The following is a 17,566-nucleotide window of genomic DNA, read 5'->3' on the forward strand; positions in this document are numbered from 1 at the left end:
TAAAAGTTTTATTCTTTGAATAAAGAATTTATTCACTCAACCCAGCCTTGACCTTAACTCCCAAGTTAACTCTCAGGTCGTGTCAAGCATTTACTACTTATTCCCTCTCCTCTCAACCTATCTCACATTGACACTTGTCATCCTAGGATTGGGTTGAAAGCTCTTACATGGATCTCAAATCATTCAATCCTGACCCTTGTTGAGATTACTCAATCTCAACCATCCATTGCTCCATTTTACCTATAAATGGAGCTCACATTCCTCATTCTCAAAGCCTCAAGCATTTAGCATTCATAGTCATAATCCTGAAAACTTGTATGCATTTAAATCTATAGTGAATTTTAGAGAGCATTTAGCATAAATCACTCATATATTGTCATCTTGGACTAAAATAAATCTTAGTTCTTTTTCATAATATGTTTTATTAGTTTGTTTTACACTTGCATAGCATAAGCTTGAGATCATTTACAATCTTGAATCTCCATAAGCATCCATAGTGAAAAAAACTGCTGAGAGCTACACTATTTTTGAACTTAGAGAGGAGAGGAACAAAGGAGAAGTAGCTAAGAAAATGTTAAGAGGCATATGGAGATGCCTTCTTACATTTGTGTCATTTGTTAAATATGTTAGCATGATCTTAGTATCTCTTTTGATATGCCTGCTTAGATTAGTTCTTGGTTGAATACCACTAACTATTTCTTGTGTGTTTTTGTGTGTTATACGACTTCAGGTTCCAGTCTAACCTTTGGGTATTTTGTAGAGCATCACCACCAATAGGTCATTCTCTATAAATCATTATAAAATAATCATGTCCTGAAACATTGAGTCATTAAGCATAAACAACCTTCAATAGATCAACTATGTATGACTACTCCCAACAAAAAAATATGCAACTAAAGTCAATATGAATCTAAAAGGTCATAATCAAGATCAAACATAGAAGGGGTCACCCTAGATCATAGTTCATTTCCCCAAAAGAGATCACATAGAAAACATGACTAACGAACCCAGTAGTCAACTACTCACTAAATCATTTAATGACTACCTCCTAATTAGCACAATTGGGATATTTCCACATTATGCCTTAGCATCCTCATATACATATAAGAAACCAAAATATTAAATTCATTGGAAGGGGATTCTAACATTACATGCATTCTCATCTATTCAGATGATGTGACATCATCCCTTTCCATCTAAATCCATAAAACTTAACCATGCTACTTCCATTAATTAACCATATTAGTAGGAACTTAATCATCGTAGTGACTACTACAACTAACAAACATATCTATCTAAATTGATTATTACTATATTACTTACATCATCTACATTAAAGTGTAGTCTCAATATCATAATACATGTTCTATTGTGTGATGGTTAGAGGGGTATCACATATTTGGTCCCATAGGCCAGTCGGGTAATGGGAAAGTGCTAGCACATCCCCATGGTGCTAAAGTTCTAGAACCTAATTTATTTTGTGGAGTAACATAGGTTTCATATGGTATATATGATTTATCCAAGGTCACAAAGTTTACTTCATTAATAGAAAAAAACTACACTTTTGGTCAATCCTATGTCACATTTGATTATTCTTTCTCACATCTAGTTAAATCCTGTGTCACATTTGACAGCTTCTCATGTTGTTTTGATCCTTGTATTGTAAGTATACTATGCTTTGGTGCATCTGATGAGAGATTAGCACTTTTCATCAATAAAGTGGTTCTTTTGGTCAATAAATTAGTGGTTTTGCTCTATATAGTATAGGGTTATGTTGAATTATCGTTCTTGATCTAAAGTTTAATATTTTCTAAATTTTTAATTAGATCTAAGTAATACTAATCAAAACTAACCCTCTAGCCTAATTTATTAGCATCATTTTCTAGGGTGTGTTCCTTTGTGGCTTGTTGTCTCTTGTGTGTGTGCAAAATTTCAAAGACCTAATTGGACATCTTAAAATTGGATTAAGGAATATTTGGAAGTGTTAAATCCGAGTGCACTTGTTCTAAACCCTCTCCTTTACATTTTCAAGTGATCATAGTCTTTACTATTCATCATTGGATCAATATTTTATTTAGACCATCCTGCTTGTTGTGTCTCCCTCACATTAAAATTGGGCTTAATATTGACCTTTCACATTTGGATTTGATATCTAAAATGAGCCATTTTATTTTAATCCCCAAGATATACTTATGTATGATATCCTCTCATGTCCTTGGGTGATATTGAGGATTAGAAATAAGTGATCTTTTTTTCCATTTATGGAGACTACTTAGATTAGTGATTATGTTACAAATGTAGTTTCCATTGTACCAAAATATCAACCTATTAATTCCTGATACAACCACTTGACCTATAGAATCCACATGAGGTGGTTAAGCCATGTCACAAACCTGAGTGCTATGTTGCACATCACAAGGAGACCAAGGGCGCACATCTTACAACAATCCCCCCAGCACAAGCAAGGGGTTTGAACCTGTGACCAAGCTCTGATACCATTTGTTGGGTACAATTGTCGTTGCACCAAAAGGTTGACCTATCAATGCCCACTACAACCACCTTAATCATAGAATCCACAAGAGGTGGTTAAGCCATGTCGCAAACCTATCGCTTGTGTTGCACAAAGACCAAGGGCACACATCTTGCAAAAATCCCCCCCTTAATGCAAGTGGGGTTTGAACTCACAACCCAGCTTTGATACCACTTGTTACAAGTGCGGTATCCGTTGTACCAAACAATCACCCTATTAATGCCCGATACAACCACTAGACTTATAGAGTCCATAGGAGGCAGTTAAGTCAGGTCACAAACCTGAGCGCTACATTGCACAATACAAGGAGACCAAGGGCACACACCTTGCAACAAATTACTCTAGGGGACAACCTTAACTCCCATGTTTCTATAAAGTTGGTAGAACCTTTGAAAATTATGGACTTTTTTATTCCTTCAACCCTTAGTTTATGTTGCATAGACTAAAACCCTAGTTTTTAATACTTTGAATGCTTGCCTCCTTGAACCCTAAACCAATGGACTTATGTTTTTTTGTTGACTTATCATTGGTAAACATTTTAAGTCATAACTCTAAGGGGTTTAAGTTGTTCAAATATTGGCCCCATTCTGTACCTATTGGTTGTCTTGAGCACCTATATATTTCCTAGGGTTGAGCAGTTGATATTTCATAAGTATTTGTCCTGCCTTTGTCTACTTCTTTGAGCAAATAAATGGTCTAAGAGGACTCACAGGCTCTAGATCTATTAGATCTATTAGAGTTGTGAGAATACACTAGCCATTGATCTATCCAATGGGACCTAGTCTTCCTTAAAAGGAATATGAACTTTTATGCCCTATTTGTTTCTTTCTGATAGGAGTGTAGCCTTGTAGTGTCAAAACCTTTAATACATGTTGGAGTTGCATTGCTGTCTATTAAGGATTGTTGGAACAAATAGTTTCACATATGATGAAACTTCACAAGAAATTGATGGAGAAAATTAATATAATTGTTCAATTAGAATGCAAAGTGATGCCTAGCATCAAAGATGAAAAGGGCAAAGAAAAAACTTTGAACAATAGAAATTAGAGTTTAACATTGTGGGTCCAAAGGTGATAACTTTAGCTTTCTCTAATGGAGATTCGAGTATCAATAAATTGAACTCAATTTTGGATGAAATGCATGTCTCTGAAGTGATATGTGAGAATTATCAAAAAGACTCCAGAGAAATCTTAGATGTAAGGTATGTAGAGCATAATAAAAATATTTCTAAGATTCAATATTTTTAATAACCAATAGATAGAACATATTGGAAAGACAAATACAAAGAATAGATGCATATGTACCATTTCAATTGGTCATAAAATTTGAGTTAGACAAAATTAATTTTGCAAATGAGCTAATTTTGGCACTTCCCATATAGCAACATTTTGGTGTGAAAAATATTTTTCTATATATGGAACCAGGTTAGTTTTTCTTATTTTTAGCATATCAAGGCAACTTCAATTTCTCTTTCTCTATCTTCAAGTTTCTACTTTTGTCTCTATAAATTCTAAAATGATTTCTTTTTGGAATAATTTGTAATTGACTATCAAATGAAAATGTGACAAGTCTACAATTTGCTTCAAGATTTTTTGTTCCCTTGTTCTTATAAAAGGTAATTATGAGTCATTATACCTTCTTCTATCTCTAAATTTCCAAGAGATCAGACATTTTGTAAAGTGTCATAGATAGGTGTTCATAGTAGGAAGATATAGCTTGAAAATTTTGCATGCATATCTAGAAAATCTAAAATTTGAATACAAAAAGATTCAATTAATTCTAAATTATTGTTGTCTCCATAATATTGTCTCCATAATATTGTATCTACAACTCTTTGAGATTTACTGGACAAGTTTCATATGTTTCAACTCTATGATGTCTTCATGGTGTATGCTAAACCCATTGCATCTTTTTAAGGAAAAGATTAAAATTTATTTGGATTAAACATAAGGGTTTTTGGGTGTGGTATTGAGGAACTAAAAGAAGAATTATATCAAAATTTACAAAAGGGGAAATCAGTGTAAGACATTAGTTTCATAAACCCACTAGTTTTGAGTTAATCTTGCTAAACAACTGTGAATGTTATGTTGTGATTTGACTCTATGGACCTAATAAGGCACTGGTCTAATTTTTTTTGAATTTTTCAAATCAGAGAGCAATCTAAGATCAAAAATAAAAAATTACTTTCATGTAGCTGGTAGGTTTAGTTAGGGTTTCATATTCTTGGAGCAATAAAAAGTAGTTAGTCCAAGATAATAGCCAAAACAATGGATAATTTATCATTTTCTTATTTTAATAAGTGAGAATATTTCTATTATACAATACCATTTAAATTTTTTGTAGATTAAAAGGCATTATCATAAGGGTATGCCCCTTGGTTTTGTAGAACTAAAAGTGTAGAAGGATCTAAGCCTTAGGGTTGATCCTTGTTCGTTGGAAATTGATATAAGGCCCTTGAAAATAAGAAGTGGATAACCTTTAGAGGGTTTTTATAGAAATAAACTAGAAATCACCAACATATTGGTGAATTTGTTGGGGACAATGATTTGCATGGAATCATTTTTAGGTCCAGTGGTTTGTCTAGGGTATTTAGAGAAAATTTCATTTTTTTATCAATCTGTTATTCAAACGATTTTGAGAGATAGAGAGTTTTTTTGTCATTTGGAAAGGTAAACACCACTTTGTTTCAAAATTTTATTTCCCATTGTGGGTCACAAATTTGAGTATTTTAAAAACCAATTGAAAGTAAAAATCCAAGAAATGTTTTAGCCATGGAAGGAAAGAGATCAATATATTAGAAAGATCCACAAAATAAACTACAAGGAGAACTTCCAAATTTGAAATGAAAGGCAAAAGATATTGGTAAGTATGCTATCCCTTCAGTTACTGATCTTTTTACTCATGCAGTTGATGTTATGATTACAACACCACTTTTGAGTACTAGTAAAGGTTCTTCTCAGTTTAGGTTAGAACAAAAAAAATTCATCCATTTTTGTAGTGAGCCTCATAATAGGACAACATATGAAATTGACTTTGATGGTGCAAATATCCACTATTCTGACCCTTCAAGGAGGGGATCAATCTCAAATAAACTCAACCATTCAACATGTACTAGAGGTTCCCAAAACTTATTTTTATATGAGGTTAGTTAAAAAATTGAAGGCTTGTGTGGCAAGGATGGAAGCCTTGAGGGAAAGAGAAGACATGCTTTAGAGATTATAGGCCCTTAACATCCCTCACTCTGCTAGTGGTACTAGTTATGTTAGTGTTTTATCACAAATTTTTGTATAAGATAGCATTCCATAAGTTTCCTACCCAACATCTACCATCCAACAACCTATATGGACCAATATTAACATATCTAATCAATAAAAAAAATAATTCCAGTCACTACTATTACAATATCAATACCTACATATTTTCCTACTATTTCAATGCCTATTTCATAACCCCAAGTGATTTCTCAGTGTTTTAATGTTAGTGTTGGGGAGGCAGGACAATAATTTGGATATAATCCCTATGAGGGACACAAAGATGCATAGTTTCAAAATTTTCATGGTGGTTATTATCTAGTTGGTATTATCAAATGTGAATAATCAAAATATTTAGGGTAATCAATATTTGTAGGCTGATCCTCATAATTCTCATGGTCATCAGAATTAGCAAGCAAATCAAAATGCTTAGGGTGGCCATGTTACAACTAATGCATTTTTTAGAAGACCTACACAACTTGAAAAGTATTAGACAATTATATTTCAATGGAATACAAGGTTACCCTAATCCTATCAACAATGATATCAAGAACGCTTTGCCTAAATTCTTTAGTAATAATGCATTATCAGGGGAGAATCTTTTGAAATCTTTCATGAATTTAATTGATGATTTTAAAATTGAGACTAAAGATGTGGTAATGAAGTTATTTATACATTCTTTAATCGAATATGCAAGAGACTAGAACAAAGGTTTACTTGATACTAGTTTTTCTTCATGAGATAAATAAAAAATAATATTAAGAGAGCAGTATGGTGACAAAATAAATCCCAACTTTTTTATTAATGAATTAACATTCATAAGGGAATAAATTAACCTATTGTTGATGGTAGATGTTAAATATGCACATGGTAGATGTTTTTATATGTATTAAAGAGAGGTTCCTATTATTAGAATCATAAAGAATGTTGATTTCTCGTTGGTAGTGTTCCATAAGAAGAATTTTTGTATGAATATCAATGTTGTGGACATTCCACCTTGTTATGGAATGCTATTATCCAAGAAGTGGACAACAACAATTGGTGGAAGTATGCATCTAGATTTGTCATATGCCATGAATCCTATGAATGGATATGAGGTAAAGTTAGAAAGAGAGAAAAGGTCCACCACACTTATTGAAGATATAGAGGAAGAAGAACCTATTTATTTTTATGATGTGGACATGGAAAAATTAATTGTTGATCACTTAGAATCAATGACAAAAAAAGGAAGACACTTTGATATCTATTTTGATGGGATGTGTTCTAAAGAGGGTTTAGGTGTAGGAGTACTCTTTATTGCACCAAATGGTAATAATTTTAAATATTCATTCAGAGCACCAATAATATAGTAGAGTATGAAGCACTCTAATTGCTAGGTTTGAATCTAGTTGTGAAGTATGGGATCAAGGTGTTGAGAATATTTGGAGACTCTAAATTAATTTTTTTATAGGCTAGAGAAATATTCATTAAATAATAAGAGGTTGAAGCAATACAAATATGTTACTTGATATATTTTGGAATCCTTTGATGTTTTCTCAATTGATTTGGTAGAAAGGTCAAAGAATGTTATGGAAAATTTTCTAGCCATTATTGCTTTAAGGTTTGGGGATATCACACTTTCTGGTGTATCAAAAGTAGAGGTTAAGACAAGACTTATAGGTCTTGACAATATTTGTCACTGGTAATTTTTCCATGATGATGATGATTTATTGATATCTCCATTTTATTGACAAATATGACAATCAAGAGATAGATTTCAATGATTTTGTTGAAGTGATTGATGGTAAAGAAACACTTTTTGGGAAGGAAGTGATTCAATAGGAAACAAATAAAATCCCAAAGGGAATGGTTTCTCTAGAGATTTTTTGGCAATATAGATAGATGCATGAAAAAGCCAACATCGATCCTTGATCAAGATTTAGAAGAACTCAATATAGGAACTAAAACCTCTCAGAAGGAATTTTTCATTGGAAAAAATATTAGCCCACAAATCAGAACCATGCTTATTGCATTGCTTAGGAAATAAAAGCGTTATTTTTCATGATGTTATGATGACCTAAAGATATATAGAGAGGATTTATTCTAGCATTAAATTCCTCTAAAACTAGCCTAAACCAGTTAGGCAAAAGCAAAGGCCCATAACCCAACATTGACACCTACATTATAGCGAGAACTTATGAAGTTGAGAGATGGTGGAATAATAAAGCCAATCAAAGATTCCACTTGAATTTAAAATTTGGTGTCAGTTAGGATGAAAAATGAAGATATTAGATTATGTGTGGATTTCAGGTATTTGAACATGTCTTCCCACAAGAAAAGTTGTTGCAAACTTTGTTTTTGAATGCACATTACTAGCCAACTTGCTAAAGCCAACAAGATTCTTCTAAAAATCCACACCCAAATGAAGAAGTTTCTAATCTAACATTGTTTATCATGAGAAATTTGAATTTGCAACAAGAAGCAAATATTAAATTTATTATTTCCCAAACTATCATGTGAACCCAATTTAGTATTTTGGGATATTTGGGCTTGCTATTGTTTAAAAAAAAACAAAAAAAACTTGACAATGTGACCCCCAAAATTTCCATTGGGGGAATAAATCCCTTGGGCCCTATAGGGGGAAATCACCCCCACAAACTAACCTATCAATAGTAACCTTTTTGAATTATAAAGTTGATATAACATTTTCCTAACAATTTTGGGTCTAATTGAATTTACCTCTAGCTTGGTGGCCTATCTATAAACTCCCTTGAAAATTGATTCAAGTTTGATGCATTATTTACAAGCTTCCTTTGTAATTCCCTTAAATCTAGTGATTTATTTACAAACAAAACCTTTTCGATTCAAACAATTCTCTAACACCATATGATGTAGTCATCATTGGAGGGTTATTTTAAGGATCATGCAACCGTTAAATCAAATTCATAAAAAATAAAAATAAATTCACTAAAACAATAGATAAATAATAATATCTTTGTTTATTCACATTAAAAAAAATTATTCAAAATTTTCCACAAGACCTTATAGTATGAGGCCTTTCTTGGACTTATCGCCAACATCCCCCTTCAAATTTGGGACATGAGATAATTGCCTCTCATGGATTCATTTATTTCTAGAATTTGAATGGGGTATTAATAGGTTGATTTTTTGGTGCAACACAAATGCATTCCAATAAATGGTATTAGAGCTAGGTCATGGGTTTGAATCACCTCAAGTTATGCTGAGGGGCATATTGTTGGACTAATCACCATGATCCCCCTTTGGATTCAAGACATGGACTAACCATCTCTCGTGGATCTGTTTAATTCTGGAATGTGTATTGGGCATTCACATGTCGATCTTTTGGTGCAACAAGAAAAGTGTTCTAATAGCCTCAACCTTTGGTAACACATGGACACAATTGGCATGTGAATTATGTTCATCTTGTATGGCATTACAATGATCTACAATATATGATTGAGTGAACTCTCAAAATCAATTATAAATCTAGGATGAGTTTTATATCATCAACTACTAATGAATTTAATATTTTTATATGATGATGAAAGATGTTTATATAGTGATCCTTAACACTTGGAATGGTCTAAATTAGTTGCAAGACACTCAATGTTGTATATATATATCTTAGAAATTATTTCAAGTGCTTGTATGAAGATTGAATGTTCATTATATACCTAAAAAGGTTTGAAATTTTTCTTCAACAATTCTTAATGAATTTCCTATTCAAATTTTCATTTGTTTCTAGTTTCTTTCTATGTGCAACTTTGTTTGGCAAAGTATGCAATTAAAACTATTGAAAATATGAGTTTGTGTGATGTTGTCATTGATGTCAAACTTGGTTGTATGAATGGATTCTGGTCTAGATGTATCTTGTGTTGGTTTTTTAGTTGGTGGAAATCTTTTGGTGTTGGTTGTGGCAATATGTAGGAAAGAGTATTTTTATGTCTCATTAATAGTTTGGTTTGGTTTTCTTGTTCATTGTTTGCAGAAGTTAGTTGTTATTGCTTTCTCATAGGAAGAGTGTATGTCAAACTAGTTTGGAAAGTCTTTGGTGGCCTCTGGATATGTTGAAGTTTATGTTGTGATTTAGAGGACATGATTATATAATTCTTATAGTATTCTCAATATGATTCTCTTGTGGTGTTGGTGCTTCACAAGTGAGTTATGTTTGTTTGTGTGATATATTCAGTTATGTTGTGGTTTGGTCTGTTCGATTGGTTTATCTTATTTGGATCATGTTTTTGGTCCAAATATTCTTTGGATGACCAGTTGGGATATTGTTCTGGGTCTCACCTTGGTGTGTGGAGATCCACATGGAGTATTTTGCATTAGAAGGCATCTTTTTGGCCAACTGTTTGACAAGCTTTAATGCCTATCTACATATTACATTTAGTGTCGACCTTGGAGGATATATTAGTGTGTTCAAATCATTGGATTTATCTTGGAAGGATGTTTTACGATGTATATGGGGCCCTTGTTTCTCCTAGAGTGGACTATCTTGAGTATTTTTGGATTGAGTGGTTTATTTTGTGCAATAATGTTTATCCTATTTTGGTCGACCCTCAACTAGGTTTTTGATGTTCTATTTTCATATTTAAGGAGTGTAGATAGATGGTGTGAAATGTGTGAAATATGTGGAATGTGTGTGAATTGATAATAAGTGTATGTGAATGATATGCAAGCATATTGAGCTTGTGAAGATGCGAAAGTCAAAGTGTGAAGAGCTTTGAAAGTGATATATTCAAGAAGACAGTGTGCAGAGACAAAGATTGTGTTCATAGATGTTTTCCATGATATTGGTTGCTTGATTATGTGTTTCAAGGATAATTTTATGTTCAAGAGATCCTTCTCATATCAACTCTACTATTTCTTCAGTTGTTGTATGATAGTGAGTCTTCTAGTAGCATTTTTGTATCTTGTCCTGAAGTAGTGAGCCTCAGCTGAGCAAGTCCTTATTTTGTATCTTGCCTAAGGTTGTGTGCCTTAGCTTTGCAAGTTGATTAGATGTTTCTTCTCCTTGACAGTGATCTTAAAGCTTTGTAATCATAATTATTCATATTGTGAGTTATATTCTAACTATGGTTTTTCCACATAAAATTTTGTTCATATGTTGATGGTTAGTGAGTTTTTTCAGTAGTGTTTTGTATGGTTGAATGTTATTTATAATTAATCTATTTTGAAGTTTCAGGGTGATTCAACCCCCCTCTCAATCCTACCTTGGGCTCATCAATTGGTATCAGAGCAAGGTTCCTCTTTGGAAAGCTTAACCACTTAAGGTAGATAAAAAATGGAGCAGGAACTACATATTAAGGCTCTATTGTTCGATGGCACAAATTTTCCTTACTAGAAGGATAAGATGGAATCTTATTTGGAAACTTTGCATAATAGAATTTGGGATATTTTAAAGTCCGGTTATAAAACTCCACAAAATGGAACTCAAACTCTGAATGAAGTTAAGAATTATGAGGCAAATGTGAAAGCCAAAACAATATTATTTAGTTTCTTGAGTGATGCAATATTTGGGAAAGTTAAGGGATTGAAAGAAGCTAAAGAGATTTGGAATAAACTATGTCAAGCCTATGAATGAGATCCAAAGACAAAGCAAGCTAGGTTGATGAATCTGAAATAGAAGTATTCAAGAGCATCTAAGAATGGTTGAAGATGAAGGTGTTGAGAACTACATACATAGGGTGAATGATCTTGCAAATGTTATTAGAGATGTTAGTGGATATCTTGAAGAAGGAGATGTTATAAGGAAGATTCTTTTAACTTTGCCTAGATCCTACAAACCTAAGAAGTGTGCTATAGAAGAATTTCATGATTTGGATAAGTATTCAATTGATTAGCTTATTGAAACACTATATTCCTTTGATATTTCAGAGATGGAAGAAGTAAAAAGAGAGAAAAGAGAAGTTGCATTTAATGTGTCATGCCCGAAATTTAGGGCAAAAATAGAATGATTTTTTTTTTAAAAATACTAATTAATTAACAAAGTTCGCTAACTCGACATGCATTAACATGTTTGCCATATCAATATTCGAGCTAACTCTGATACTAACTAAGTAACGAAATTAATTAAAAATTTATCTGCGGAAATCTAAATGATTTAATTTATTTTCTCATCAACATAGTCAATAGTTTAATTAAAACAAACTCATTAAAACTAGAAGATGAAGATAAATTTAGTCTCCATTAAGACTATATTGTCTAAAATCCATTTTTAAATCCATAATTAAAATAATCATTTAAAGTGTCACTTAATTTAGACAATTTAATTTACTCGGGCAAAATTAATTACGGGTAGCTATTAATCGACTTGGAAAGCTAATTAAAAACTATTTTTCTAGCATCCATTCTAACCTCAAAATGAAAGGTGCTTAAATTATCCCTTTTAAATCCAAACTTAATTTAAATCATTTCGTACTATTTGAAAGTCAAATAATAATTCCATACAATTTTAACTTGAACCATTTCTATCTATTTACATTTATATAGAACATAATTATATAATGACAACCTTATATATATATATATATATATATATATATATATATATATATATATATATATATATATATATATATATATATATATATATATAACTACCTAGGGTTTTACCCATTCAAACCCTACCTAATCAAATACCTATCTCAAAACCCATTTCTTTTTTTTTTTTTTTAAATAGAACTTCCCTTAGGATATTTTATTATTTCACCCTAACCATATTTTGGTTTGGCCTAACCCTAAGTTCTTGGATTAGGGCATTCCATTTAATATATATATATTTTTTATTGAACCTTTCATTTTAATCTTGGTTTGGACTGTGCAAGGCCGAAACCCATCGAGCGGCGGCCATGGATGAAGTTCGCAGGTCAAAGGGGTGACGGGGGTGCCACTGTGTGTCCACATAGTGGCGGCACGGCACCACTGTGTGTCCACACAGTGGGAGCCGCTGGTGGCCCACACCACTGTGTGTCCACACAGTGGCGGTTGCGGCCGACACTGTGTGCCCACACAGTGGGAGCCGTAGCGGCCCACACTGTGTGACCACATAGTGAAAGCCGCGGTCCACACTGTGTGTTCACGCAGTGGAAGCCGCGAGGCCCACACTGTGTGTACACACAGTGGGGTCCGCGACCAAACAAGAAAACCCCTTTTTATTTTTTTAAAGTTATAAATGTTTTTTGTTAATTTTTAAATATATATATATTTTTTAAAATAGGTGTATTTATATATATATATATAAATATATATATATATATATATATTGATATACTCCTCTTCTTCTTATATATATATAAATATAAATATAAATATATATATATATATATATATATTGATATACTTCTCTTCTTTTATATATATAAATATATATATATATATATATATAAATATATATATATATATATATAAAAATATATATATATATATATATATATTGATATACTTCTCTTCTTTTATATATATATATATATATATATACTTCTCTTCTTTTATATATATATATGTATATATATATACAATGCATTTTTTTTTTTTAAACTTAGTTAAAACGATATACATGCAACAACCTTAATACTATGTTTGTATGAACTTATAAATTCTAGGAGGCATCCATTTAAAATAAATAGGCTTTAGTATTTTACTTTAGATGAAGAGGATATAGATGGGAGAATGATTTTTTTCAAAACTTCATTCTACTATATTGTTTTTAGAGAAAACAGAATTAATTAGTTTAATTTTTTTGATATAAAATATGCATGCAAATCTAACTTATGCCTTTCTATTTAATTTCATTTTGAATGCCTAAGAATAATATAATTTTCCTACTAATCTTTTCATCACAACACATCGTATAAACTTTATTTCTAAGCTTAGGGAATCCTAATTTAGGAATACAATATTCTTTTCTGCAATAATACATTTACTGATTTTGAAATTTTTACTGTAAAATAGATATTTTTATTTAAAATCTAACAACAACTACAACTCAACTTTCTGCAATTAAAATGAAAACAATTTCATAGCTAAAGCAAAACACAAAATTACATAAAACTGTTTTTTTTCATATTACAATGACTATTGCGTGAAATTCAAAAGAAATTCCTTTCAAACGGAAAATAGAAATATATCTAGCTTTTTTTTACAACACTAAAGATATTTTGCAAAATTTACAAGATGTTTCTTTATTTAAATACAATAACAAATCTCATGTCTATATTTCAAATTTACAACTTGCCTCTCATTTCAACAATGAGGGTATATTTCTCCTTTTTAAAACTAATAATTACAACTGCACATAAATTTCTGTAACAATAATTTCTGCAACCTTCACTTGTCCTATTCTTTACTCCCGACATCCCTGCATATTAAATCACAAATATGACCATGGTCTGCTCACCTCCTAGCCTAGGCTAACTGGTAGCCACCCTTGAGCTCGGAGAACCAAGCCCTAGACGGGTAACAAACATGCAAACACATATAAGGCAGGAAACACACAGATTTCAAACACACTCCCAACTTGGCTACACTGCACCACACTTTGGTGATGACCTTTTCAAGGGTGGTAGTGGATCAATACCCTAAGGAGAACTGCAAGTATGGAAAACATGTAGCCACCTCATGGCACAACAAATACATCAAGAATTTCAACCCCTTATTCCTTATGCCCCCCAAGGCATTCTAGCCTTATATCCCTCCTTATGACCCCCATTGCAGAAACAAGCCATGCAGCAAGGGTCACACAAAAATCCCTTGTGATCGCTCTCATAACGAGAGTCTCTCACTCGAGGGTTGTCACTGCTACCACCCACAAGATCCTCCTCTCTCCCAAGAGTAAGAGGTCTTGAAAAACTCCCAAAAACACATACAAAACAATATACAAAAATACCAAGTGAAATTTCCAAAAAAAAACATACAAGAAATCAGATTTCTTACACGAGCATACTTTCAAATACATGCAAAAAGAAGTCATTTTAAGAATAATGAAACCAACCTTAATCTGCCCAAAGGTAGGATAGTATTTGAGGAAGAGCTGCACAATTCCACGGATCTTTTTCTTCTACCCTTAGCCAAATTTTGCTTTTCAAATCTATTCTATTCTTTTTCAAAAAAATTCTCTTGTCTCCAAAAATGGAGAGTGGGTGATTACCCTCAAATTTTCAAATTCTTGCTTAAGAAGCTCATTCTCTCAGTTCTCACAAGTTTCTAAAAACTAAAGTGGAAAGTAAGATAGAATGGGAAAGAGAACTCTCATTCCACGGATCTTTTTCTTCTACCCTTAGCCAAATTTTGCTTTTCAAATCTATTCTATTCTTTTTCAAAAAAATTCTCTTGTCTCCAAAAATGGAGAGTGGGTGATTACCCTCAAATTTTCAAATTCTTGCTTAAGAAGCTCATTCTCTCAGTTCTCACAAGTTTCTAAAAACTAAAGTGGAAAGTAAGATAGAATGGGAAAGAGAACTCTCATTCGAATAGGAAAGTTTACAACTAGGTTCAAACTTCTAATTTCAATTTTCGCACAACTCAGAAAAGCCAAATTTTAGAATGTCAAAAAGGTCACTTAGGAGTAGAAACTTGCCTAAAATTACCCCTAACCCTTAGGTATACCTTATGGGCTTTAGGAAACCCTATTAAACTACCCTTAGGTGTTCATTTAACCCATTTTAAACCCCTCTGAAGTTTATTTTCGGGTCAAACATATGTTGACCTCTCCAAAGATTCTTTTCCCAAGGTGTTTATGACATCACACTACATTAATTGAAAAAGCTATAGTTGAACACTTTCCCACCAAGAGACAAAAAAAATAAAACATTTAAACTTAAATCCACACATGTGTCAAGTGACACAAATAAAACACTTTTACAATTTAACACATGAAATCGTCTCATGGATTTTACAAAATAAATTTAAATAACACTTAACACACATGCAACATATACTGTTACGAATAAAATACAACACAAAGGGGGTGTTGTCTCTCCAAATAGACAACCCTTGGCTTACGAACATACATAAGTCTAGGTTTGGTTCTCCATAAATTTCCATGGTCACATGGATAACTTCCTGCACATCTCAATTTACACGTTAGTACTTTTCAAATATCCACATATAATATAATTCAAAGGAATAACAACACACATCATCACTTGCATACAATTTACATCTGAACAGATTAAATACATCTTTTATCAAGCAATTTCACATAAGCAATTTCATCCTAATTCACATAAACTAAACCATATATCATAGTTCTATTATCATAGTAAAGTCCTGCAAAATCAATAACAACATCTATCATCGCAATATCATCTTATCTAACAATCATGTAGTGTTCTATCTCAGAAGCATATAAGTAAATCATCAAAATATAGCAATGTTATCCAAATCCTAAAATCATATAAGTTCTAAATTCCAAAATGCATCAAAATAAAGTATCCATAATAGTCAATATATAAAATCCACTGAAATGTCAGACTGAGTCGAGGTGAGGCCTCACATAATGTTTTTGTTGGATATTAGAGTTGTTGGAATGTGTTTTTGTCATTGATGTCAACATATTCCCGTGTTGTAGAGAATTGGTTTGTTGTTCTAGAATGATATATCTTGAGTTGCGGATTTTGGAGAGTGTTTGGGATGTTCATGTGTGTCCTCTGATCAGATGGTTCATGATTTGGAACTTCACAAGAATATCTTTCAGTTCGTTAGTTGGTGTTCTTGAACTTTGGTGATGGAATAATGATGAATCTTGTTATCCGAGTTGTTGTGGTGATTGTGGAGTAATTCACATTGCTTGTTGATGTTCTTTGATCGTGTGCTATGAATTTTGTTGGTCCGCATTGATTGTGGTGCACATTATTGAATATTTTATTGGTTTGGTGGTATTCTTCATGTTATGCAACATATTAGGTGGTGTAGAGTGTTGTGGATGATCTTGGCAAATTATTTGATGGTGTAGCATGTTTGAGGATTTTATTTGGGTCCATGCTATGTCCTTGCCAACATTGTATTGGTCTAGTTATGGATTTATGTATCGTGTGATGTAATTTTGGAATTAAGTCTTATGTGTTGAGCCTACCTTAAGGTTAAGGTTGATGAATTGTATAAATACATTTAATATTCATTTGTGAGATGTATTTGCATCTGCGAATATTGTTTTGATAATTTAGTAGCAATGGAGAAGTGTGAAAGAGTGCGAAAGAGTGTGAAGAAGTGGATGAACATAGTTTGAGTATGTGTGTTTAACTGGAACTATAATTAGGCATTTGGAGATGCTATTCTTTCAGTTCATGTAATCGGGATTGTTGTCTGATCTTTGTAAGGTAGTGAACCTTCCTTAGGGTTGTATCCCTTCTTGTTTTTGATTAGTGAGCTCTAGGGAGTGTGCTTGAATGCATGTGCATTCCCCATTGTAATATTTAAACATACTACTGCAAAGTATTATCTTATTGTGGGTAGGTTCCCACTATGATTTTTCCCTTAACCAAGTTTTCCACGTTAAAAATCCATGTGTTATGTGTGTTGTTGATGTGGTGTTTATCTTTTCTTTTTTTGTTCCTAATCAGATCTAAAGTGATGGTTAATTTGGTTGAGTTTTGTGAAAACTAATTCTGTTAATCTTAGAGGATCCGATTAATACTGAGAGGGGGGTGAATCGGTATTAATAATAATTTTAAACTTAAAACTGGAACTTATAAAACTTCACCAAATCAATCATAAACCAGTAATAAACTCTTTACCATTACTAGTAATCACTGATAACCAACTGTTAAACTGATTTAATAAA

This window comes from Cryptomeria japonica, chromosome 7, assembly GCF_030272615.1.
Source record: "Cryptomeria japonica chromosome 7, Sugi_1.0, whole genome shotgun sequence".
NCBI lineage: Eukaryota > Viridiplantae > Streptophyta > Pinopsida > Cupressales > Cupressaceae > Cryptomeria > Cryptomeria japonica.